Below are 25,172 nucleotides of genomic sequence, written 5' to 3'. Positions count from 1 at the left end.
AATAGTCGGAAACATAATTCTTAATATTGTCCAGAAAGCCCATATATGTCATGCCCCGGAGGCAAGAGAGTTAAATCAAGCTAATGAACTCACCAATCAATAGTTATATGCAGTTGTCTAGAAATTGGGTTTCACTCACTTTTGTTGCACCTTTGTCATTATGAGATAGCATTAACTCCCACTCATTTCCTGTGCAAGTAGCCTTACAGCCCTGAGTCAGCGCCAGAGCGGTTTGCATCCTGAACCGGGTACCAAAGGGAACCCTGCACTTTTTGCAAATGGGAGTCATAGGAACTGCTGCCATTGCACTTCTCTGCTGAATTACGTATTAAAAAGGTCGCGTCGTAGGGCCAAATTTGCTGCAGGAGTCATCGCCAACTGCCATTAAAGGTGAGGGAACACTGTGATTATCGGGCGTACATCAGTACCAGCAGCGAGAGCGCCCGGCAAGTGCGCTGCAGCAAGGTGCAAGAAGATCAGGCAAGTCAAGATCCCACTGATACATTAAGCTGCGTATAGCAAAAAGACGATGAACAAAGAGGAAACCGGGGAAATGATTTTGACAAGTGGAACACAAAGTCGAGTAGACTTTTTGAACAATTAAGTAACATCAGAATAAACTTCCCTTCAATCACAGCCACCTGTGAATTTCACCACAATGTGCTCTTATCTTTCTGTGACTGATCCATGACAACTGTTAGTTGTGCCCGAGTTCCCATTCACATTGGCAATGGCTGAAATACGTGTAAACACTGAAGTCATCAGACCTGCACCTGAAACTTAGAAAACACTGGGTGTACTAATATGACGCAAGCTGTTTAATTTCCTACTAGGTACAATTTCACCTAGTCCGAGTTCAGTCACTGTGATGTAAAATTCTCCGATTAAAAAGGATGCTGATACTGTAGGACCCACTCCAAAATTCCATCATGGCTGATCCATTATCCCCTCCTAATCCCACTCTTCCAGCCCCCTCCCTGACATCCTGACTAATCAACAACCTATCAACCTCCATTTTAAATATACTCAACCACTTGGCCTCCACAACCGCCTACGGCAAAGAATTCCACAGATCCACCAGCATCCGGCTGAAGAAGTGCTTCCTCATTTCTTTTCTAAATCGATGTCCTGCTATACCAGGGGTCCCAACCTGGGGTCCACAGACCCCTTGCTTAATGGTATTGGACAATGGCATAAAAAAAGGTTGGGAACCCCTGTTCCATTCTGAGGCTCTATTCCAGATTCCCCCACCACAAGAAACATCCTCTCCACAGCCATTCATCTGGACCTTTCAATATTCGAAAGGCTTCAATGAGATCTCCCCCTCATTCTTCTAAACCCCAACGAGTACAGGCCTAGAGTCCTCAAACGTCCCTCATACATTAACCCTTTCATTCCCAGATGCACGATGGGATAGGGGGTTGCAGTAAACAACCTTGCAGTGAAGACACCATTGTTTTTAACGCTCTATGATTAAAAAATGAAGTCGTGCTGCTATTCATACTGCGTAGTGACAATGGTTTTGCGCGCACATGGGCACATAGGAAGCGAGCAAAGGACTAGACACAGCTGTACTTCCGCTCACACAGAAGTCAGGAATAGACCCTGGCTGCAAAGCCACCTGTGGTCAAACAGTCTGCCGACGCTCACAGTACAGGCTCACGCCTCACGAATGGGTCAGCTAGGCGTGGTCTGACAAGTTACACAATGAAGTATGTTTTAAAATAGAAAACAGAGCAATGGTTCACTAGAACTTAATTGCCACGCTGGCAGAGGTAGGCCTTTCATTCACTTCAAAACTGAATTTACCTCCCTGAGGATCCTCCTCCCTCCTCCGCAGATGTAGAAGCTGTTAAACGAGGAGGCATTTCCTGCGTTTGAGATATTTTTCCAAATTCTTGGCATGCTAAAGGGATGGGCTGTAAGATGATCTTGATTGCCAGCCAAAGCTCAATGCTTAGATGAATAGAGGCCTAGACTTCAGAGGCAATGTGTAACACGCAACCTTATACCACTGTGGTTTCAGCACCACCACCGTCATTAGGGCAGATCAAAGCAGCTAACAAGGCAATTTTTCGTAACTCTAGGGCTAGTGCCGCAGAAATTGTATTTTTGAGGGAATCTGAGCCTCACCAGGTTCAACTGAAGCAGACATATTGTTCCAGACCGCAATTAAGCAATTCAAACTGCAATTCAGACCAGCAATTAGGAGGAGCAATAAATAAACTTACCGATTTTGAAGGAGTGTGTGTATCTGAGATACTTTAATTTAAGTGGATTTGTACAGTGTTAAAGGTGATTATTAAGAGAAGATACTAACACAATGTCGATTTTAAAATCCATACATCATACAAATATCTTACAAATTACATAAATGCACCTCAGATAATTGAAAAGTAAATAATGACAGCTTTTACTTAAAGTTGGGGGATCTTTCTGTGGGTTGAAGTACTTTGCAATCTTTTAACATACTTTAAGATATAGGAGCAAAGTTAGGCCATTCAGCGCATTGATTCTGAATTCTAAAAATTATGCCAGTACAGAGACAGTGCAGAACTAACTAGGAGTATGGCATTGACCATTTCTAACATGGCCTGAGACGGTAAGATTCAACCACGTCAGAGGCTAGTGGAGTCAGCCACTTCTGAAATGGTGGTATGCCACTTCCAAGTGTGCTGCAGGAAGGCCGTCTGGGTCTGAGGTCGCATTAATTGTTGGGTGGGGAAGAAATTGAACTGAACCAGGTGGTAGTCAGAGATCAGGGTCAGAGTCAGGGTGCAGGCCGGTCACGGGGTGGGGATGGGGGGTTGGAGAATGGAGGAGAGCGAACTGTTCTGGGTCAGGGGCAAATGCTCGACTGCTGTGGCAATGGGAAGGGTATGCAGAGGAAGCCAATAATGGCCTCTCCAGGAACAATATGACGTCAATTCCCTGGCCACTACAGAAGGGAGTATTACATTTTCAAGGGCTCTACAACTCATATTCATCTTCCTCATGAACTCTGCTGCCATTTCTACTTCATCCCATTGAAGAGTCTTGCAGGATATACTGTCTCATTTGTTTTGTTCTTCCTTCTAGAATAAACTAGTTTCACATTTATATTGATATTTATGCTCAAAAGACAGTCACAGAGTTCCTTTGAGGGCATTAACCACTCTTTATCTGTGAACTACTTCAGACAGTATAGATCCAATTGCATATGCTTGGCAGAGTGCTTACTAACAGCCTAACAGACTTTGTGCAAGTAGGGTTTTTAGGAAATCACCGTCTCTGCAACTAGTTACCCTGGTGCAGTTACATTGACATCTTAATCTAACAGTTAAAACAGCAACATTTTTGGAATTATTGCTGTTTAAGTTAATGACACAAAGCCACGTACTGACGAAAAGTACGAAGCGGGGCAAAGCTGAGTCAGGTAACAAGTGAAAGTGAACCAAAAAGAAATACTACATGCTGCTCCTGGGTAGCAAACCTATTCAAATTTTACAGACATCCTTAGGTTGACTTTGCCCCCAAGTTGGAAAGTAAACAAAAATCACTCGATATGGTAACTCTATCTCCACAGCATTGTAATGAATATTATCAGAAGTTTGCAAGATAAATGGGGGGAGGGCAAGGGAAACTGGCTGTGGCACTCGTAGGAACATAATATTTATATTGGACCTTTGAGAATAACATAATTATGGGAGCTCATTTGTATGCATAGGGGGTATCCATAGCTCGGGCATTCGTAAGCCGGGGACATCCTGTACTGCAAAAGCTGAAACCCAACAGAAAACAAAAACGCACGCCATTCAGTACCTGTGGAGAAGATAAAGTAGCATTTCGGATGCGCAGGCTATCGACCTTGACAATGAACCACAAAACTTTTGCGTTTATTTGTTTCTTCGATCCTTTCATGCTCCTCAACTTACTAAATGTTCCATCAGTTAAAATAATTGTTTCATAACTCCAAAACATTGCAGAAATAAAAGTCAAGCATCTTATAATGAGGATGTATTACAAATGATAGAAATTTCAGTAGCCTCTATACACAGTTGATTCTGGTTAATTGGTCCATCAGTTAATCGGGGCAGCTGCTTATTTGGGATAACTTGAGTAACTAAAGCTTATCAGTCCTGACGAAGGGTCTCGGCCTGAAATGTCGACTGCGCCTCTTCCTATAGATGCTGCTTGGCCTGCTGCGTTCACCAGCAACTTTGATGTGTGTTGACAGAAAATAGCTGTTATTCCCTTCGTTTCTTTGGAGCACCACACCACTTCGCAAACTCGTAAGAAAGCACAGCAGTGTCTTTACTTCCTTGGGAGTTTGTGAAGATTCGGCACAACATCTAAAACTTTGACAAACTTCTATAGATGCACGGTGGAGAGCATATTGACTAGTTGCATCACAGCCTGGTATGGAAACACCAATGCCCTTGAATGAAAAATCCTACAAAAAGTAGTGGATACAACCCAGTCCATCATGGGTAAAGCCCTCCCCACCATTAAGAAAGGCTGTCACAGGAAAGCAGCATCCATCACCAGTGACCCCCAATATCCAGGTCATGCTCTCTTCTCATTGCTGCCATCAGGAAGGAGGAACAGGAGCCTCAGAACTCTCACCACCAGGTTCAAGAATAGTTATTACCTCTCAACTCTTTGGCTCTTGAACCAGATGGGATAACTTCATTCAACTTCACTTGCCCCACTATTCAAATGTCCCACAACCTATGAACTCACTTTCAAGGACTCTTCATCTCATGTTCTCAATACTTATTGTTTATTTATTATCATTCCTTCTTTCTTTTTCTTATTTGCACAGTTTGTTGTCTTTTGCACACCAGCTGAACGCCCAAGTTGATGCATTCAGGGTAGTACATGGTGACATATACATATTTTAATAATGAATCTACTTTAAACTTAAAACTCATTGTTAAGACCTTAAGATATAGGAACAGAATCAGGCCAGTTGGCCCATCGAGTCTGCTCCACATTCCATCACGGCTGATCCATTTTCCTTCTCAGCCTCAATCTTCATCAGGCTTCTCCCTGAATCCCTTCATGCCCTGACCAATTAAGAATCTATCATCCTCTGCCTTAAATATACCCAATGACTTGGCCTCCGCTGCTGCCTGTGGCAACGAATTCCACAGATTCACTATTCTCTAGCTGAAGAAATTCCTCCTCATCTCCATTCTAAATGGATGTCCCTCTCTTCTGAGGCTGTGTCCTCTGGTCTTAAACTCTCCCACCATAGGAAACATACTCTCCACACCCACTCTATCAAGGGTTTTCAACAGTCGATGGGTTTCAGTGAGGTCACCCCTCATTCTTCTGAATTCAAGTCAGAAGAAGTCGAGAGCCACCAAACACTCCTCAAGAACAGTTCACTTCAGGTCTAGATAAGTTACTAAACTACCACTCCACTGATTTAAGATTTAAATTGAACACAAGTTACAATGAATTAGAAAACCTTGAAATCAAGTGAATGAGAGATCTTTTTATGGGCACACTGCTGGACACAGTTCAATTTTTATCTGTTGCATGTTCCTTAAAAGTACCACTTTCAATTTGCATTGTCACCTGCCAAGATTCCCCTTTTGGCATCCCTTATGCTTAAATAAATCCTGGTTTTGTCCTTGTCCAGTACCCGTTGGAGGCCAAGTAGGTAGCAGAAGGAATAACAGAGAAGCATTGATTCCAGCTTTAGAAGCAGGTGGCAAGCAGGTAGGACTGCGCAGTGGAAACGACACCTTCCTACCCACCAACTCCTGCCTTTCTTTCCCCTGCCCAATGCCTGCTTGTTGAGAACACAGCCCAGCTGAAGGCATACCATCTGTCTCATCGACAGAATGCATAAGATGGTGACACAGCGCTCTAAAGGGTGTCAGTTGTGCATAACTTGAATATTTTGCTAAAATGTAGCTGAAAAATAATGAAAGTAAAATGAAGCTGCTGTTTCACTGGGAAGTTTTTAATCACTTATTTTCCACCCTTCTCCCTCGGGTTAGATTTCACCCTTCTGAATTTCCAGCATGAAGGCAGTTGGGTTAATGTTATAGATGTTATATATGAGACTGAACTGTACTGAAATGTGTCTATTATGTTTTACATTCTGTGTTTTTGCTCATTTTTTACTTTTTGCCGCTTGCGCAATTTTTTTTCGTGTGGTGGGGGAGGGTTTGACGTTTCTCTTTGATTGGGTTGGTTCCACGGTTCTTTGTTTCGTGACTGTCCGTGGGGAAGTCGATTTTCAGGGTTGTACACTGCACACATACTTTGATAATAAACATACTTTGAACAACCACCCCTGATCAGAATTGGATTTATATGAGGGGAATAAATCGAATGGCAGGAAATCCACACAACAGGTTTAAGAATCACAGGAGATTCTGCAAATGCTGGAAATCCAGACCAGCACACACAAAATGCTGGAGGGATCTTGAAGAAGGGTCTCGGCCAGAAATGCCAACCATTTCTCTCTCCATGGATGTTGCATGATCTGCTGAGTTCCGCCGGCATTTTGTGTGTTGCACAGGTTTAATATATATTTTTAAAATTTTTATTTATTTTATTTTATTTTTAAGGTTTAAGGTGCTGGGGAGTAGGTACAGAGGAGATGTCAGGGGTAGGTTTTTTACTCAGAGAGTGGTGAGTGCGTGGAATGGGCTGCCGGCAACGGTGGTGGAGGTGATTACAATAGGGTCTTTTAAGAGACTTTTGGATAGATACATGAGCTTAGAAAAATAGAGGGCTATGGGTAAGTTGAGTAATTTCTAAGGTAGGGACATGTTCGGCACAACTTTGTGGGCCGAAGGGCTTGTATTGTGCTGTAGGTTTCCTATGTTTCTACTTCATTGAGATCCAGCATGGAATAGGTCCTTCCGGCCCTTCGAGCCACACTGCCTAGCAACCAGCAATTTAACCCTAGCCTACTGGACGATTTACAATGACCAATTAACCTACCAACCGGTACGTCTTTGGACTGTGGAAGGAAACCCACGCAGTTATGGGTAGAACGTACAACTTGTTACGGCAGCAACGGGAATTGAACCCTGGTCCCCTGTACTATAAAGCCTTGTGCTAACCAATACGCCACGATTTTTAAACACAAACTCTGCATAATTGTGGGAGAAACATCAACAGTGAAGCAAAATGAAAAATACCTCGTTCATTTGGAATGACCATTCTACAGTGTGATTAATAACACCTGTACAGATGAGTCACTAAATATTTTCCACTTGCTTTGGTATATAAAAGATCATTTTTGGAAAGCACTGTATTATGAGCCGTACTTTCTTCAGGATTTGTCAACGACTCAAAGACTTTTCAGTCTCCTATGGTGTAATGGCCGCAAGGGACTTCAGTTCATTCGGTTTGTATCTGCTCTGCTTTCCCATACCAGCCCTATCCCAGTCCTCAACCGCACCCTTGCACTAAAACCACACAGATAAAAATCTTCAGCAAACAATTACTTTAATTGCCAAAGGAAGCTTGTAATAATGAAACTTCTGGTAGTCGACTCCAGTAGACATAAACAATGCAAAGACACTGGCAAAACAAGTTTTAATTGCAAATGTTTTTACATAACTACTCTTTTTTCCCCTTCCAGCTTTATTACCCTAGGGCAAGGCACTTCATCCATGTAAATCTGAGGCAAGGGAAGCCTGCACCGAGCACACAATGGGCATCCAGTTTGAAAATTCCTCTGTTCTATTTCCAGGCAAGGTCTCATTGAAAGGGCATGGAAGTCAGCCAATAGTTTCGAGATAGAAGCACTGCTGAGGAACACATAATCAGCTCCAGCAGTCTAGCCAGCAGGCTGGAGGCCCAGACTCCTGCAGTTTCCTTGGAAAAACTGGTTTGAGAAGGTGTTTGAGCATAAGAGGACCAAATCCCAGGAGCTGGTAGAGCAGTGCCAGAAACAGGGGTGGAGGGCACATTGTAAGCCTATAGGGGTGGGGTGTAGAGGTTTTGCTGGCACCTTGCTCTACAGGACCTCCTCTCTCCTTGGCATCATGGGGGCTGCGAAGGAAAAGAGCCATCAGGACGGTCACAGTGAGCCTCCAGATGCCTACGGATCAAGAGGTGTGACCCGTGGACCAATGCTGCTGGGACACAAGCCAGGGCCCGATTAACCCTGGCTAGGTCACATGGGTGAGGGTGTCCGATGTTGAAAGATCGAAATACCCGATGACCCCGGGTTACATCACCGATGATATGTCCCAGGGCATCCTATGATGTATCTCAGCATTATCTTTTACACTCTTCTTCCTAACTGGGGATCTTGTGCTCTGGGGCAGTTCTGCTCCCTCTGTGACATCCAGTTGCTGGGAAGACGAAGAAAAATGCAAAACTTACATAAACTTCGAGAACTTAACAAGGTAATGACTTCAAAGCCCCATTGTGTTTGAGGACATTGCATGCTTGATTTTTAATCTAAACTTAATTTCACCATTAAGAATCTGGTGTGGGTCATCCCCATGTCTGTTACTAATGCACCCAAAGGCTGCAAGCACACACTAAGATGATAAAGGTTTCCAACTGATGTCTTTACATCATAAGCATGGACCAATCACTCCAAGGCAAACTTTAACTCCACCAGTACCACTTACATACACTCTCTCAGGCAGAACAGAACTACAGTGCATTCCAGTGAGGCACTTCGACCCCAGTACATTTTGTCCCAATTAAGCAGCTGCCCCAATTTGCCAAAGTTTCATGGGAATACTTCAGGAAACACAAACTACCATTTAACTGAGTAACAATTACGTATTTAAAAATACAGAACAAATTAGAACACTACTAATAATACTACAGTACCATAAAACTGTGCATTAGCCCCTAATAATTATCGACAGAGGAATCCATATAATGTCCACTGCCATGTTCTTTTGAACAAAGCAGTGCAGATAATGGACTGCCTTCACTGCCATCCTACATGAAGTAGTGTCAAAAATCACTAGCAACACACATCAAAGTTGCTGGTGAACGCAGCAGGCCAGGCAGCATCTATAGGAAGAGGCGCAGTCGACGTTTCAGGCCGCCTCTTCCTATAGATGCTGCCTGGCCTGCTGCGTTCACCAGCAACTTTGATGTGTGTTGCTTGAATTTCCATCATCTGCAGAATTCCTGTTGTTTGCGTCAAAAATCACTACTTTTTTTTCTTAATTTGGTGTTGGTTAACCCAAATGAATAACATAACACAAGCTTACACACCTGACGCTATTTAAAAACCGTTCACCCTTGGCACAATTGTTGATACTGTCAAATTCTTCATAGCTCCCAACTTCATTTTTATTCTCGGCCATTTCTCGCATCTCCAAGCCTGAATGCTTGAAACTACAGTGAGCAAAACGGTTCTGAATTGCCTTACTGTTTATTTCTCTCCAACTACCAGTGACATAAACCACTGCTTTCTGAACACAAATACACACAACTGACGCTATTTAAAAACTGTTCACTCTAAGTGTGGCTACACAAGTGCACGTGACCGACACTAGTTAGAAACTGTTCGGCAAGTCTCCTATCCCAATTAAGGAGCACGGTGTCCCAAATAAAGAAGGAAATCCTGCCTGTTTTCTCAATTAGCTTTTGTTCTTTAAGAGTTGTCCCACAGAGGAACATCTGGAGAAATTTCTGAAACGCAAGTTTGCCGCTGTTGTTACTGCGCGATTGAGAACCTTCCGGAGGGAAGGCCTCAAAATCCTCAGTTTTGCCGAATCGTTCGGATAGAGATGGTGCTCGGTACTTGGTGTCGGAGAGCTGATCGGAGGCTCGAACTCAGAGTTGGACTGTGGTCGGGTACAGCAGGGAGAGTTTTTCTTCCTTCTCCTGTCTGTGTGAGATGTGGTAGATTCGAGAGACTTTGAACTTTTTACTGTGCTCATGGACTGTTCTTCATCAAGTTATGGTATTGTTGCACTGTTGTAACTGTATGTTATAGTTATGTGGTTTTGTTAAGTTTTTTCAGTCTTGGTCTGTCCTGTGTTTTGTGATATCACACCGGAGGAAATATTGTATCATTTCTTAATGCATGCATTACTAAATGACAATAAAAGAGGACTGCGTGTTTTCATAATCTAAAAATAAGTGGCTTCCCTGATTAAGGCCCTGAATCCACTGCACTAGCAAATGCATTTTGATTTGAGTGCACATTTTCCTTTTAATAACAGCCGACTTTACACAAATAAAAATCCATTATACTCTACTTAAATCTACCATAAAAAATATCATTGTTTTCAACATAGAGCTAACATAAAGGGAATTATGCAAAATCTTTTACACGCGGTAACAAAGAGTATTCAAAGTTCAAAATAAATTTATTGTCAAGCAACCCTGATATTCATTTTCTTGCAAGCACACTCAAGAAATCCATAATAGAATAAATGAAAGACCACACCAACTTGGGTGTTCGACTAGAGTGCAAAAGACAACTACAAGTACATATAGAAAGAAATAGTAATAATAAATAAATAAGCAATAAATATCGAGAACAATAGACATGTGCCATTTTTTTAAAAAAATACTTCTAATCAAAATCGAAGCTCCTTTCTTGAAAAAGAAAAAAAATGCACATTTAAATCAAAAAGAAAATAGAAACCTAGAACTTGTCAGCATACGTAGTGAGAAAAGACAGGTTAATGTTCCAGCTACATACTTTCATTTGCTGAGTTCACAGAAAAAAGAATCTCAGGGTTGTCTGTGGTGACGTGTATGTACTTTGATAATAAATTTTACATGGAACTTTGTACTTTGAACTTTCATCCGTATGAAGCATCCTGGGGGAAATTCAATGTACTTCCAGCATTCACTCTGTTTTCTTGTCCTTGTGGAAGAATACAAGATCTTTGCCAAGTGTCTTTGATGCTCTGTACAAGGGGCTCACAACACAATTTTTTTGCCCTCACCTATCAAGAAGCTCTTAAGATGTAGGCTTAAAGCATTATGCCGATAGACTTAAAACAGCAACACTTGTTAAAACACAGCTGTTAATTAGGGATAGGTTTTGCTAAACACATCAATTTACGTTCTTTGCACCATCTGGTTGCTTTTACGCCAACATTTTTTAAACAACACATGGTTGCAGAAGACGTTGATTTTCTTATTATTGTTTGTTGTCAACAGAATTGATGTGCTTTGAAATTTTTTTTTTGCACAAAACAAGGGCCATGCAAAACCTTTCAAAAAGTTGCAGTGTTCACATTAAACCGACACAGAATTTGCTAGCTTCCACTCAACCAACCAAAGGGCTCTTTGTACTTCAAATGGCTTTTTAATCAGGCCTAGTAGATTCTCATGACACAGGCCCATTAGAGGATGAATGTAATTGACAGGCAAAGGCCTGGGAACAGGCAAGAATGTTGCCATGGTGACAGCCTCTGAATGGCAGCCATGCAACACCTTTATCGAAATTATCAGTCTTTGGTTGGGGTCAAAAAAGTGTACTTCCACAATCTAACAGGATTTCCACTGAAACAGGCTGAATATCTGCATCTTCCAGTACACATTTAATGCTGTTCTCAATTTTTTTCCTCAGTGTAATGTGGATGGAGTCTTAGACTATTGAATCTTGTGATATGTCCCACAATACTGATATTAAAATTAACTTCAGACTCTGAAACGGGATCAGGAGGTTTCGGACAAGTTAACAGTGTCTTAACACTGTTACAGCCTGTACAGCGACAAGGAGCGCTGCCACTAGAAAGGAACAGCCATCTTCTAGGACCCCCACCATCTAAGCCACACTCTCCTCTTGCTGTTGCCATTGGGGAGGTAATACAGGAGTCTCAAGTCCCACACCACCAAGATCAGGAACAGTTACTACCTTTCAACCATCAGGCTCCTCAACCACCGTGAATAACTTCACTCAACTCAACCCTGAGCCACAACCTATGGACTCACTTTTGAGGACTCTACAACTCATGTTCTCAGTATTATTTATTATTATTTACTTATTTTTATTTGCAGTTTGTCATATTTTGTACACTGGTTGCTTGTCAGTCTTTGTGTAGTGCAGTTTTTCACTGAATCTATTGCCTTTCTCTGTTCTGCTGCAAATGCCTGCAAGAAAATGAATTTTAAGATAGTCTATGGTGACATATACTGTACGTACCTTCATAATAAATTTATTTTGATACTTAGAAGTAGATCGGGGACAACTGCCTCTCGAATCCATATGCTGGCAAGTACAATCAGAAAAACAACAGATAGGTATTCTGGCAGCAACCATCAGACCAGCCTGATTTTAACAGTGGGCAAAACTCCTAGCAAAATGCTGCCTTTTGGAACACGTTGGACAAGGCACAAGTCCACGTGCCTTCAGGAACAATACTCATTCAGTCACATGATGTAAGTAGCCATCAGCTACCAATGAGATCAGTGATGAGACAAGAGACCGTATCATCGAGGAATCACGTGAACGGCTGTCAAAGGAGGCATTCTACAACGAGTGCAAAAGCAGTCTCTAGGAAGTCAATAGAAACATTTCAAGGTTTCCTTCACATCGTTCTTGAAACACTTCAAGGCTGGCCTGATCCTGCTGACAACTGCTCTCCCTGACGAAGCCTCGTCTGTAAAGGAACCACAGGCTGGCCGAAGCACAAATTGGCCTGATCAGGCAAACTTCACTCGTAATCCTATTTGTCATCTTCAGACTTGAAGGATGAAAGTCACCTCTCAAAAGCTAAATTAACCTTAACTGAAACATCCAAAAGACAAAGAACAAACAAGACAACTCAGGGCGAGTTGCAGCAACGGCAACAATACACGCCTGTTTTTGACCAGTGAAAACCTACAACAGCAGCGATCTTTTGTCTAAACTATACAGAGTTTCATATTAAATATTAAAATGGGTCAATTTGCTACTTTTTGAACTTGCATCCAAATCTGAAGTATAACAGTAACCAATGCTATCAACAACTCATTCTCAGCATTATTCTGCAATGATTATTCTACTCAGTGTCAGGTCTACAGCATTTTCTCAGTGTTATTTATTAATTATTTGTTTTCACTTGCACTGTTTATCTTCTTGTGCACATTGTTTGCTTCTCAGTCTTTGTGTAGCCTTTCATTGATTATATTTCATTTATTTGTCCGCTGTGAATGCCTACAAGAAAATGTATCCCAGGGGAGTATATTTATGTACTTGGCAACGTAGTTACTTTGGACTCTATGCCAAGCTACGTTCTATGAATGTCAATTAAGATGGAGGTACAGCTTGTCATAATGGCGGCACGGTAGTGTAGCGGTTAGCACAACGCTTTACAGTACCAGCGACCCGGGTTCAATTCCCGACCTTGTACGTTCCCCCCACCCCCCTACGGCTACGTGGGTTTTCTCTGGGTGCTCCGGTTTTGTCCCACAGTCCAAAGATGTACCGGTTGGTAGGTTAATTGGTCAATGTAAATTGTCCGGTGATTAGGCTGGGGCTAAATTGGAGGATTGCTGGGTGGCAAGTCTCGAAAGGCTAGAGGGACCTATTCCACACTGTATTGCAATTAATAAATAATTTAATCTTCTGACATGGCACATTATAGACTTTCAGACTCGACAAAGAACTTAATGATTATGGATCATTGACCTTGTAACTCACGTCTCCGTTTCCCTCTCTTCTTTCAGTATTTTCATCTCCTATTTAATTACCAAGCCTTTACTGTCCTCTTTTACCCAGCACCACCGCTGTGTGTCACACAAATTCTCCAAAGTCTCCATCTAATCACAATCCCTTTGTACTTCCCCAACCCCCCCCAACTTTTCAACTTTAAACTAGGTTTATTTTTTAAGTGTCCCCAGTCACTATAGGTCATCCACCCAAAACATCTCTCCCTTTTCTCTCTCCACAGATGCTGTTTGATCTGTTGGATTTTATTTCCAATTTCAAGCATCTGCAGTATTTTTCTTTTGAAGCATTAAATATATTTCCATTTTATGTTTTGCTACCTATTCAACATACTTACTGTAAAACTGTAATTTACATTTTTTTCTATTATTATGTACTGCATTGTACTACTGCCGCAAAGACAACAAATTTCACAATATAGCCGGTAATATTAAACCTGTTCAAGGTTAGCAAAATAAAACTAAATTCATTTATTATTTATTAAGGGCCTGTTAACATGCTGTGTGTCAAAATTAAAATTAAAAAGAAAGAAATGGGCCCTTTGGCCTACACATCCGTGCCAACCTTAAAAGTGCCTTTTAAACATAGTGACTATATCTTATTTCACCACCTCCTCGGGCAGACAAAAAATTAATTAATCTTACTGGCAGGAATCAGCTGCCGGGAGGGAGGTCTGAATGGCTGACAAGGATCACTGAACTTGCCCCAGGTTAAGATGGCGTGAATTCAGCAAGTGGATCTCCCAGCCTGCTATCTGGGAATTCCTCTGTGGTTTGCACTGCCTTGTGGGAGTCCACAGGGCAAGGCAGCAGGTCTGCAGCTGAGCACAGGCTCCTTACTGTTGTGGGCAGAACTCTGTGAACCACTCATTCCCTACCTGTCTTTAAAATCACTTCCAACTGAAGGGTATGAAAGTGACTTCTACTACATTGTGAAACTGCTCCTCATGAACCGCCAAGAAATTTATTTGTTTACTGAGACATGGCACGGTGTAGGCCCTCCCAGCCAGCAATTCCCCAATTTAACCCCAGCCTAGTCACGGGACTCTTTACAATGATCGACCGGTACACCTTTTGAATGTGGGGGGGGACAGGCGGTCATAGGGAGAACGTACAAACTCTTTACCGGCAGCTGTGGGAATTGAACCCGAGTCGCTGGCAGTGTAAAGGGCTGTGTTAACCACTATGCTATGTCATTTATGCCCCTCCAAAATAAAGATCCATTGACGTAATGTATAATTTTCAATAACCTCTCCTAGAGCAGTGAAATGCACTGTCCTTTCCTGTCTCTAGTTACCTTCCTCAACCACAGACATGGTGACTTCCCCAAACACTCAATGCAAGGGAATGCATACCCTTTAACTCACTATTTCAGTTTTGATTCCCTGCTCTAGACAAGGAAGAGCTTCACAAAATCTGGCAACGCCACAGACAGAAATCAAAATGCATAACTATAACAAACTTCACAAGTACAGCTTCCAAACAATTAATTAATCACATATTACTATGGAAGCTGAAGCAGACATTTTTTTGCAGGTCAGCTAAACATTATTCACAAATCACCAGCCAAATTCAATTCACCAATCATTTCAGACAGAGGAAATTCTACTCTTCCCTTAATCATCGTCATTTCAAAATACATTAAACTAACAAAATCAATAGACATCTTTTTTTTAACTCTTGATTACAACATAGCATTCATTAAATATCTTACATGGTTTCGTTGATAGGTTCTTGATTAGTCAGGGTGTCAAAGGTTACAGGAAGAAGGTAGGAGAATGGGGTTGAGAGGGATAATAAATCAGCCATGATGGAATGGTGGGGCAGACCTGATGGGCCGAATGGCTTAATTGTGCTCTTATGTCTCATGGTCTTATGGACATAAGCAAATATGTGCAGTTGCAGCAACAGCCGCCTTTTTTCCGGACCAGCTTACGAGTAAACACAAAGAAAACAGGACATGAAAAGTTGCCAGTGTACTTTGAGCGGTTATGCAATTGCCAATCCTCTGAAAACCTATCCCATAAAGCAAGTGGGGCAAATTTCAAAAGGTATTCGAGTTACTCCACATCAGGAAGGTTAAATGAAAGGAGATTAGACGCTGCCCATTAACCCACCCCACCACTACATCCACATCAACCTCTTCTCTCCACTCAGTACCCTTCATCCCCCTCCCATGCACTGCCACCTTACACTTACACTCCACACCTCATACCTGCACTGACACAGTCACTGCCCTGCTGCCAAAGTCACTCTATCACTTCATCATTTCCTGTCAGTCACCTTATGTTCAGACACTCCTGCACCTCCGTCACTTTATGTAGAATCATTATAGTATGTATACAGGTTAATCATATGTATAATTAGCTCAAACAGTTACTTGGACATTGTTTTTTTCCATAGGATTGCTTTTGTATTTATTTTATTTGTGTTTTTTTATTATGTTCTTTATACATATCGTGTTTTTTTATTCTACATCCGATCCGGAGTAACAATCATTTCATTCTCCTTTACACTCGTCTTCCGAAGAATGGCAATAAACCATCTTGAAATCTTTCACTCTGTCAGCTTCAATTCTCAAGCACAATGTAGACAGAACCCATTATTGCTACAGTACAGAGAGAACTACTGCAACTGTTTCTGTTCTTTGGGTTTATACAGCGCAGCTTTCTACACCCTGACTATTAAGCTGAAGCAGAGATCCCTGCAGTGCCCCTAATAAACTGAATGGGACAATTGATGGAGATTCTGTCACACAATAGATCATCTCACAAGACTTGGCTTTCATAGTGTACAGCCAATGGGAAGGTTGTTTCCAAACACTGATCAAATTTCAAAGACAGCATTTCCCTACTTCAGGAGTGGCTAGTCTTAATTTAAAGTCTGTTGACACTTAAAATATCATGACAGTCATGTCCACTGATTTAATGAGGCCAAGATTTCTGCTAAATCCAGTGAAGGTCATGACATGGCTGCTATTCAGAAGCCCAAGGGTCCCACGCACCCTATAATGCCCTTTCATTATGAATAGCCCACTTCGAAACAAACATCGTAGTGCTTACAGGCACTCACTTCTAGAACTCCCAGTGTACTTTAGCCACCAAATACTTTCTTCCATTTCCCTGATCGTGCACATTGTGTGAACAGTGTCCCAAGGAGGAAGAAGCTTAGTAGTAACTGGACAAAGCTGACGGTATAATGCATCGTTCTGAGGGAGATATTCTTACGTCCCAGTTCTCACGGCACACATTAAATGCGTATTTAAAAATTATCTGAATCATATTGATTCCGGATCACTATTTCATAGTGTTTGCTTGAAAAAAGTTGATGTTTATTTCCGTGCACCTTAAGTGTCAGTGGAAATCCAACAAATACCAAATGTAAAAGACCTTTCCCGCCCATACAGCCCAGCTCACTGGACATGCATAAAAATGGCTGCTCCAGTCAAAGGTGGTTAAGAACTTCTTCAAGTAGGCAGATCATGGTATAGCACATCCTCCAAGTCACCAATAATCATGCCACTACAAAGGCTCAACATACAAGATTTAATAACATTTTCATACTGCTTGCTTCACTTATGAGCGCTTACCCCTCACGTCGCACGGTTGTGGATCAATTGTGCTGCATATTTTGAAATCCTATTCAAGGATGTGTGATCCCTTGTGATGCTGATCAGACTTTGCAATAAATAATTCTCTGGAATAAGCAAACTGCAAACAGCATACGGATTCATTGTCGTTTCAATGAAGACTTAAGACTGACAAAGGTTAAAGGTGAGAAGACGACCACAATGCCTATCAAAATTAACCCCTTCAGGAGTCTCATTTTCATTTAATAGCATTGAAATTTATTGTCTCCTTATCCTAAGCAATCATCTTGACAATCTCTAAAACTCTGATGCAAGATGAGATCAAGACTATTTTTATTCTACCTTTACTGTAAAAAAGGAACCTATTATTAATTTAGAAAATGTAATGTAATTTACATCCATTTTGATTAAACAGCAAGTGATTATTCTTCAACCGTAATTCAAAGCCTCCAAAGTATCCCGAAGGCAAAAAGTCAACGGTCCAAATGCTGTCCTGATGAAGTGTCCTGGCCTGAAACATCAACTGTTTTCCTCTCCATAGATGGTAATTGACCTGTTGAGCTCCTCCAGCATTTTGTGTGAATGGTGAGGACTGAGTAGTGACAACGATCTGACCAACATGTACGTAATCCTCTTCAGTCAGTGTTGAGGGATTAAAACCCCTTTCCCTCGGGAACATTTTACACTCAGTGGCCACTTTATGGGGTACATCTGCTCATTAATGAAAATATATAATCAGCCAATCATGTGGCAGTACCTCAATGCAGAAAAGCATGGTCAAGAGGTTCAGCTGTTCAGACCAAATATCAGAATGGGGAAGACTTTGACTGTGACTTTGACTGTGGATGTCAGGTGGGGTGTTTTGAGTATCTCAGAAACTGCTGATCTCCTGGGATTTTCACACATAACAGTCTCTAGAATTTACAGAGAAACAACAAAACTTCCAGTGAACGTCAATTCTGTGGGCGTTATTAACGCCTTTTTAGCGTGAGGGGTCAGAGGAGATCGGACAGACTGATTCCAACTGACAGAAAGGTGACAGTAGCTCAAAGAACCTCGCGTTACCACAGCAGTATGCAAGAGAGCATCTCCGAACACACAACATATCAAACTTTGGAGTGGATGGGCTACAGCAGCAGAAGACCATGAACATACACTCAGTGGCCACCTTATTAGGTACAGGAGGTACCAAATAGCGTGGCTGCTGAGTTTACAACCCTGTCCCAGGCCCACATGGCTCAAAATCCTCCAGCAACGCTCTGAAAAATTCTGCACCAGGAATAATATCATCACAGGCACTCCAATGTGGAAGTCATGTCAGGATCACAAAGGTGGCCCCTGGTACCTCAGAAAAATTCAACCTGTAAATGGGCACAATAGCCAATCACTACGACTGAGGAAGCAAAGTCTGATAAGTTCCAATTTTCAGGGAACAGATTTTGCATCCGGGCAAAAAAAAGCACAAGGCTAAATCCTCTCTGGAAATCCCAATGTCCGTTACAATGAGGAGCACAGGAATCAGCAAAATGGCAGGAGATACATTAGATTTCCAGTGACAGTTCAATTTTCAGCCTGTCTGAGTATTTGTTTGTAGAGACAGGAAATAATTAGTCCACATGTGTATCATGAGACCCAGTTAAGTCATTTAATTGTTTAAAATTGTCTTTCCTCCTGATCAGCAAGTTATTTATTTTATTAAAGATCTTTTAAAAAAACAAATTTAAACTGCTACAGCCATGCTACTCTGAATGATTCTCTTTTTCTCAGGCCTGATTTAAGCAGTGTCACAGTGCCTGTAGATAAATGATATTCGACATTTAAATAGACATATACCACAGGCATGAGAAAATAATAGGAACTTTAGTAAATGTCCAATAATTTAACCTATTTTTTCAAAGAATGGGAAAATATACTTCTATGTTAATTTGGAATATAATTATTGACGTGCTTTAGAAAGGATCTTTTACTTTCTCAGACCAAAATATGAACTTTTCAGGAGTGTAGATGTCATTACACTGCTGATGCCCCAGTCACAATATACGATGCTAGCGGCAAATGAACCACATCCAAGTTTGGATCCAGGAAGAAAATCTCGTTTTTGTGCTTTGCATGAGCGGTATCTAATCTGCTCAGCAGCTTCCTACATTTTTCCTAAGTCCGTGGGTCATTATAACGACATTACACTGACATAACAACACAGAATCCTTCTATTGCTGAGCATCACTTATTTCCAATGCTGTCCCAAAACATGCATGATCAGTTTATAAGACTGTAAGACAGAGGAGCAGAATTAGGCCACTTGGCCCATCGAGTCTGCTCCACCATTCAATCATGGCTGATCCTTTTTTCCTCTCCTCAGCCCCACATAAGTGGTCTTTATGGTAGTGTTTGGAGTCTGGTGAATCAAGAGGGCTTTCAGTCCCCTATAGAAGGTACAATAACCTTCCTCTATTGCTTTCTAATGTACTGTTTGCAAATATGCCTTGTATTTCGTGCCCTCCTCCCAGAACTTTGTCCTTATTGCTTCTGGGAAATTAATAACTCTAGGTTTAAATAATCCTCCAGGTTCGGGGGTTCAGCTCAGGGCTATTGAAACAAAATTCCTATGGAAACAGCAAAGAAGAATCCCTCTACATCTGTGGGTGACGGTTTTCCTGAACCTCTAAGACTAGTATGGCCGACAGTAGTGAAAACCCAGAGGAAGCTACTGACACGATGAAGGAAGCTGTGAATACCGCCAGAGATGGAGGACCGTCACCGATGCCCTACAACACCAGTGGTGTAACGGGCAAACAAGAGAGAAAGCTGTTTAAATAGCTGGTGATAAAGTGATCCTCCACGGCAACCCTAATAGCGGTTGAGTAATCAAACTGGAAGAATTTCTGCTCGAACGTGAAGGTTTAAGCCCACATTCTCACTAAAGCCAGAATGGTTTCAAATCTCAAGATTTAATTTTTGGTGTTATATTTTCACTTAACAAAAAAGAGGAAGTATGATCAGGAAGTGTGAGACAGTTACTCAGCCTACAAAAAAAAAGGGCCACGCTTGCCTTTTGGTTTTGTAGCTTATTTTTCGGTTCTGATTTGGTGAGAGGTTTTGCTTTTGATGGCTGGGTAATTTCATCATGAAAGTCAAAAACAGTTAGGAGATACAGCCTATTTAAAGAGAAGGGAGTTGGACCTAAATGACTGTACATTTCCTTTGTGCTTTCTAAGTCACTTGGTGCAAAGGAATACTGTTGGGTCTGAGTATACACACACATATACACTGCTGAAAATGGCTCAGATCAGACCAGGGAGTACAATTCATCTCCAATCTTCTTTCTAGTTATATGCTCAACTATGAGTGAAGGAGTTGCCATCATTTTTGGATGCAGATATCAAAGTTCAAAGTACATTTATTATCAAAGTATGTATATGCCACTTTGAGATTCACTTTCTTACTGGCATTCACAGTAGAACAAAGAAAAAGCAATAGAATCAATGAATCAAAGACTGACAAGCAACCAATGTGCAAAAAAAAGACAAACTGCAAGTGCAGTGGTTTCTAAAAATGCTTCAGAACTTCTATTTCAAAAAGACAACCAAGTAAAGCCAAATTAGGACACAAATTATTTCCCAAATCGTATACAATATACATATTTGCTTTGTTGATAAATAGGTGCAAACAAAATTGACAATTTAGCATTATTAATATGTCTCAGCAAGCTTCAGTAACCTCAAAAAGATAAGCTGTATCGTGAGAGCACAGAGGCAAAAAAAGTATCCTAGTGGTAAACCTAAAGACAGCCATTGCAATGTTGTGGGAGACATGTCAACCATATTAAAACCAGACACCACGAGTAATGGTTTCATCCAAAACCAAAGACCACAGACCACGGTCTTAGCTCTTACTTCACCCAGCTTGTAACACAGTTACTTTTGAAGCAACTCAATATAATTGGGGTTTCATCTTCCTGCTGGTAAATAGTTCCATTTACCAGTGCAGAGGGACTTCCCCTATTATGGTTTGGAAGGTGAGAGGGGGAGATAAAGTCAGGAGATAGAGACTGGTTAAAATCTTAACTTAATTCCTTGACAAGTCCTATAAGGCCCACATCCCACTTACACAAAAGGAGAAAAATAAAAAAAAACAACAGCCATTAGAACTCCATTTTGTATAGAAGCTTCCTCTTCCCTCTTCATCACACGATGCGATTCACAACTACAGAGTGGGCACCACACCACATGAAGCAGGAAAAAAGCAACGTCGTGCTCCTACGCACAGGGGGCAGGGAAGGGTATGGGAGGAAACAGCATGGGCTTACTGTATCCAAGAAAACCTCTGGGATTCTCTTTTCTTTGCAAATCTTTTGTAGCAAGGAAAAGCAACGATTAAAGTTATTAAGACACAGATGTACAGAGCTGGAGCAATAATCAGTCCGCTGCAGAAACTCAATAGATGTAAGAGTTTCAAACCAAAACGTCGACAATTCCTTTCGACCCCCCAACAGGACCCACTGAGTTTCTCCTGCAGGCTGTCGATTAGAGTTATACCCAGTGACAATATTTTAGACATTAAGAGAATCAGGATTATGAGGTTACTGAGGTAAAAGATTAGTCCTGATCTTACTCAATGGCAAAGAAGGCACAAGGCACTGAATGGCCTTATCCCTGTTTCTATTTCTTAGATCTTAACTTTTTATTGCATAGCTAACTTGTAGAAAGTGGTATGTTTTCCAAAAAAACAGTAAACTAACTTATCGTTCCCAGTTCGCATGGTTCTTCACTAATCTATGTTTCATTATTTAAATTTAACCATTATCAAAATGTTTTCATACCTGACACACTAATTTCTTTAATCTTATGGAAGGTTAATGTTAATGTTTTATAACTCCAAAACATAAATCTAATTAAGGGCCAGAGAACTGGTCTTAGCTTTGATTTTAATTTCAGCAAGACGTGCACGTACGACGTGGTGGTTGTGGGCTGTGATGCTTTACGATGTGCAAAGAGGAAATTGGCAAGCTTCTGATTCAGTGTCAGTCAGTAGCAAACCTTCTGATCAAACCATTTGTAGCTGGGTAGTACGGTGCAGATGTAATGGGTCTTATCCCATTCATTTTCAGGAATGACTGAAAATGTTCCCCAACAAACGGTGGTCCATTGTCACTGACTATGTGTTCTGGAACACCAGTCCTTGCAAAGAGGCTTCTCAACACATCAGTGTGCAAGGCTGTAGTCTGTAGTGGAGGCTACTGGGAACACTTCTGACCACTCTGTAGCTGCATCCACTACTATTAAGAAACTTGTGCCGAAGAATGGTCTGGCAAAATCCACATAAAGCCTCTGCCAGGGCAATGCAGGCCATTCCCAGGGATGAAGTGCTGCTCTTGGCATCTTCTTGACGTGTTGGCATCCCGATCAGTGCATGGTGAGCTGCTTAATCTGTTCCAGGCCACCAGATAAATCTTCAAGCCAACACTTCCATTTTGACCATGCTGGGATGACCAGCTGACCGGCATGTAGCTCCTCCAACTCTTCAGCTCTCAGGCTGGATGGTATATCAACTCTCAATCCCCACATAAGGCAACCTCTGCCAAGGGCAAGGTCATCCCGGTGCTGGTAAAAATTGGGGAACTGGGATTCCTGCTGCACGCGCTAGCCATTTTGAGTCACTAAGTAGACCTGAGATAGGGCGGGGTCTTTTGCAGTTTCCCTTTGAATCAAATCTGCCGTAATAGGAAGACTTTCGATTTGCATTAGGGAGAATACATCAAGGAGTGTCTTCTTTTATAAATTTTTCAGGTATTTCCTTTTCCAAGGGTCAATGGGACAATCCATCAGAATGTCCATGATTAGTCATCCTCCTGAATTCAACCTTCCAAGAAACAGAGCCCATCTCTGCATACAAGCTGCTGCTGTTTGTGGAACACCCTTCTGTGGATTGAAAATGGACACTAGTGGTTGACGATCAGTAATAAGGGTAAACTATTCCATACAAGTACCGGCTGAAATGTTTTACACGTCAAACCAGACTCAAGACCTCTCTGTCAATCTGTGTGTAATTTTTCTCTGCAGCAGTAAGGGAGCACGATGCAAAAGCTCTTGTTCCATTACACTTCCATTCCATTACGTTCACTTCCATTACACATAACATGTGACGTGACTGCACCTATACCATAGGCAAGGTGTCACAGGCAAACTAGACTGGACAACGTAGATCATAATCACCTTCTCCTTTATCTTCTCGAAAGCCACTTCAAACCGCTTTGTTCTTTTCCATTTCTTCCAGAGTTCAAGGGGCAGTGCACAGTAGCCAAGTTTGGCAGGAACCTGCTATAGTAATTGACAAATCCTAAAAGGGACTGCAACTGTGACACGTCGTTTGGCCTTGGGGCTTGAACTCAAACAATGTACTTACAATAATACTCAAATATAACTGAAATATTCAATACAGACCAATCAAGTGTAAGGTACTTCTAAAACTTTATAGTTAACTTCTTAACTGTTACCACTTTAGTACGGACAACCAACACAATAATTCAGAGACCAGAGTCCTGTCTCTCACCACATCACACTAGGTTTTCAGCTGCACCTTTACCGTCTTCACCCTTTGGCTCACTCACAACACACACCACCATGCACAGCTGCAATAAAGATGCCATCTGGTAGTCAGAACTGCAGTGGACAAGTCAGGACCGCAAATGGAATCTCTGGATGTCAATGATTTAGGGAGTAGGGACTCCTCCTGGGACTCCTCCCACCCCCCCCCCCACCACTGTGTTCAAAAGATCACAACCCACCTTCCACTCCTTCCACAGAGAGAGGTGATGCTCAACTGACAGTATCATAAACAATAAATCACAAAGAGCTAAAACTGTTTGTACACATGAAACTGAAAGATGCAACATATCAATACGATATAAAGATCCCACTGCAGCTGTGAACCTATTCCCATGGTTGATTAACAGGTTTGAGTTGTTCCTTGAAGCAAATACATAACAACATAGAATATAACTAACATTACAAAAGCCCTAACAATGAACATTCTGCCAGGATAATTAGATAAAATCTGTCTGTTTTGATAGAAATTGCTTTGCTGCTGATTAGAACTAAGATTTTCTTAAATGGAAACGACTGAACTTCATATCTCAAAAGATCTTAACTACTGAATTTACAAAACTTTTGCTACATAGAAAAATTCTGTGTATCCCACTGTGGCATTAGGTCTAGGATAGTAAACTGAAATTCTTACCTGAGAATGTCCGCCAAAGGGAATGATGGACAGCACATGGAAGAGAAAGAAAAGAACATCATTAGGTTTCTTTTCTGAAACTATGTTATAAAGGTTTATCATAGTTCTACTAGATAAGAGAGCATTCGTTTTAGAACATTAGAAAAGGCCTTAATATTGACAGATCAAATCAGAGCACCAATGCTAACTTCATACCCAGTTTTAACTCAGATTGCAGCTGTCCAGAACGTTTCTGGATGAGTATCATTACAAAAATAAAGATGGTCTGCACAGTCACATTTGTTTGTTCATATACCTTTGTCGGATTCATTCCATCATTTAAGGAATTTAGTGATACGATGCTCAAAACTACTCCACAAGAGTAAATGTCTAAAGTACAAGGAATTCATTACAGCCTACAATAATTTGACTAAGACCGGGTTAGCGAGATGAAACATCCCTTAAATTGGGCGTTCAACACAAATATTCAGACGCTGGAAAACATCTACCCAACGCTCCAAGAAAGAAAATGCTAATGTTCTTTAAGAGACGCCGCTAAACAAAGGCTTCATTGAGCAGTGGATAGATTTCTCAATATAGTGAAACAGCCAACAAAATATAAACCAGCATTAAATGTACTTTGCAAAGTACCGTAGTTTTTAATATAGTGTGTGGGGAAGAAAAAACACTGGCCCAGGACTATAAAACATACAATTTATATTGCTTTATTTTAACATGCAAAATAAAAAGAAAGGCAGTGTATGCA

At 41.4% G+C, this 25,172-nt stretch overlaps 1 protein-coding gene across 2 annotated transcripts in view; it reads right to left on the bottom strand.

The window, feature by feature from the left end:
- The window catches only part of skia (v-ski avian sarcoma viral oncogene homolog a), a 171,431-nt gene that overhangs the window by 106,625 nt on the left and 39,634 nt on the right, over window positions 1-25,172 (bottom strand). The gene's annotated exons all lie outside the window — the stretch shown is intronic.

The sequence above is a fragment of the Mobula hypostoma genome, chromosome 25 (assembly GCF_963921235.1).
Source record: "Mobula hypostoma chromosome 25, sMobHyp1.1, whole genome shotgun sequence".
Taxonomy (NCBI): Eukaryota; Metazoa; Chordata; class Chondrichthyes; order Myliobatiformes; family Myliobatidae; genus Mobula; species Mobula hypostoma.
Note: the sequence above shows the minus strand (reverse complement) of the source record. Positions and strands in the feature narration are given on the sequence as shown.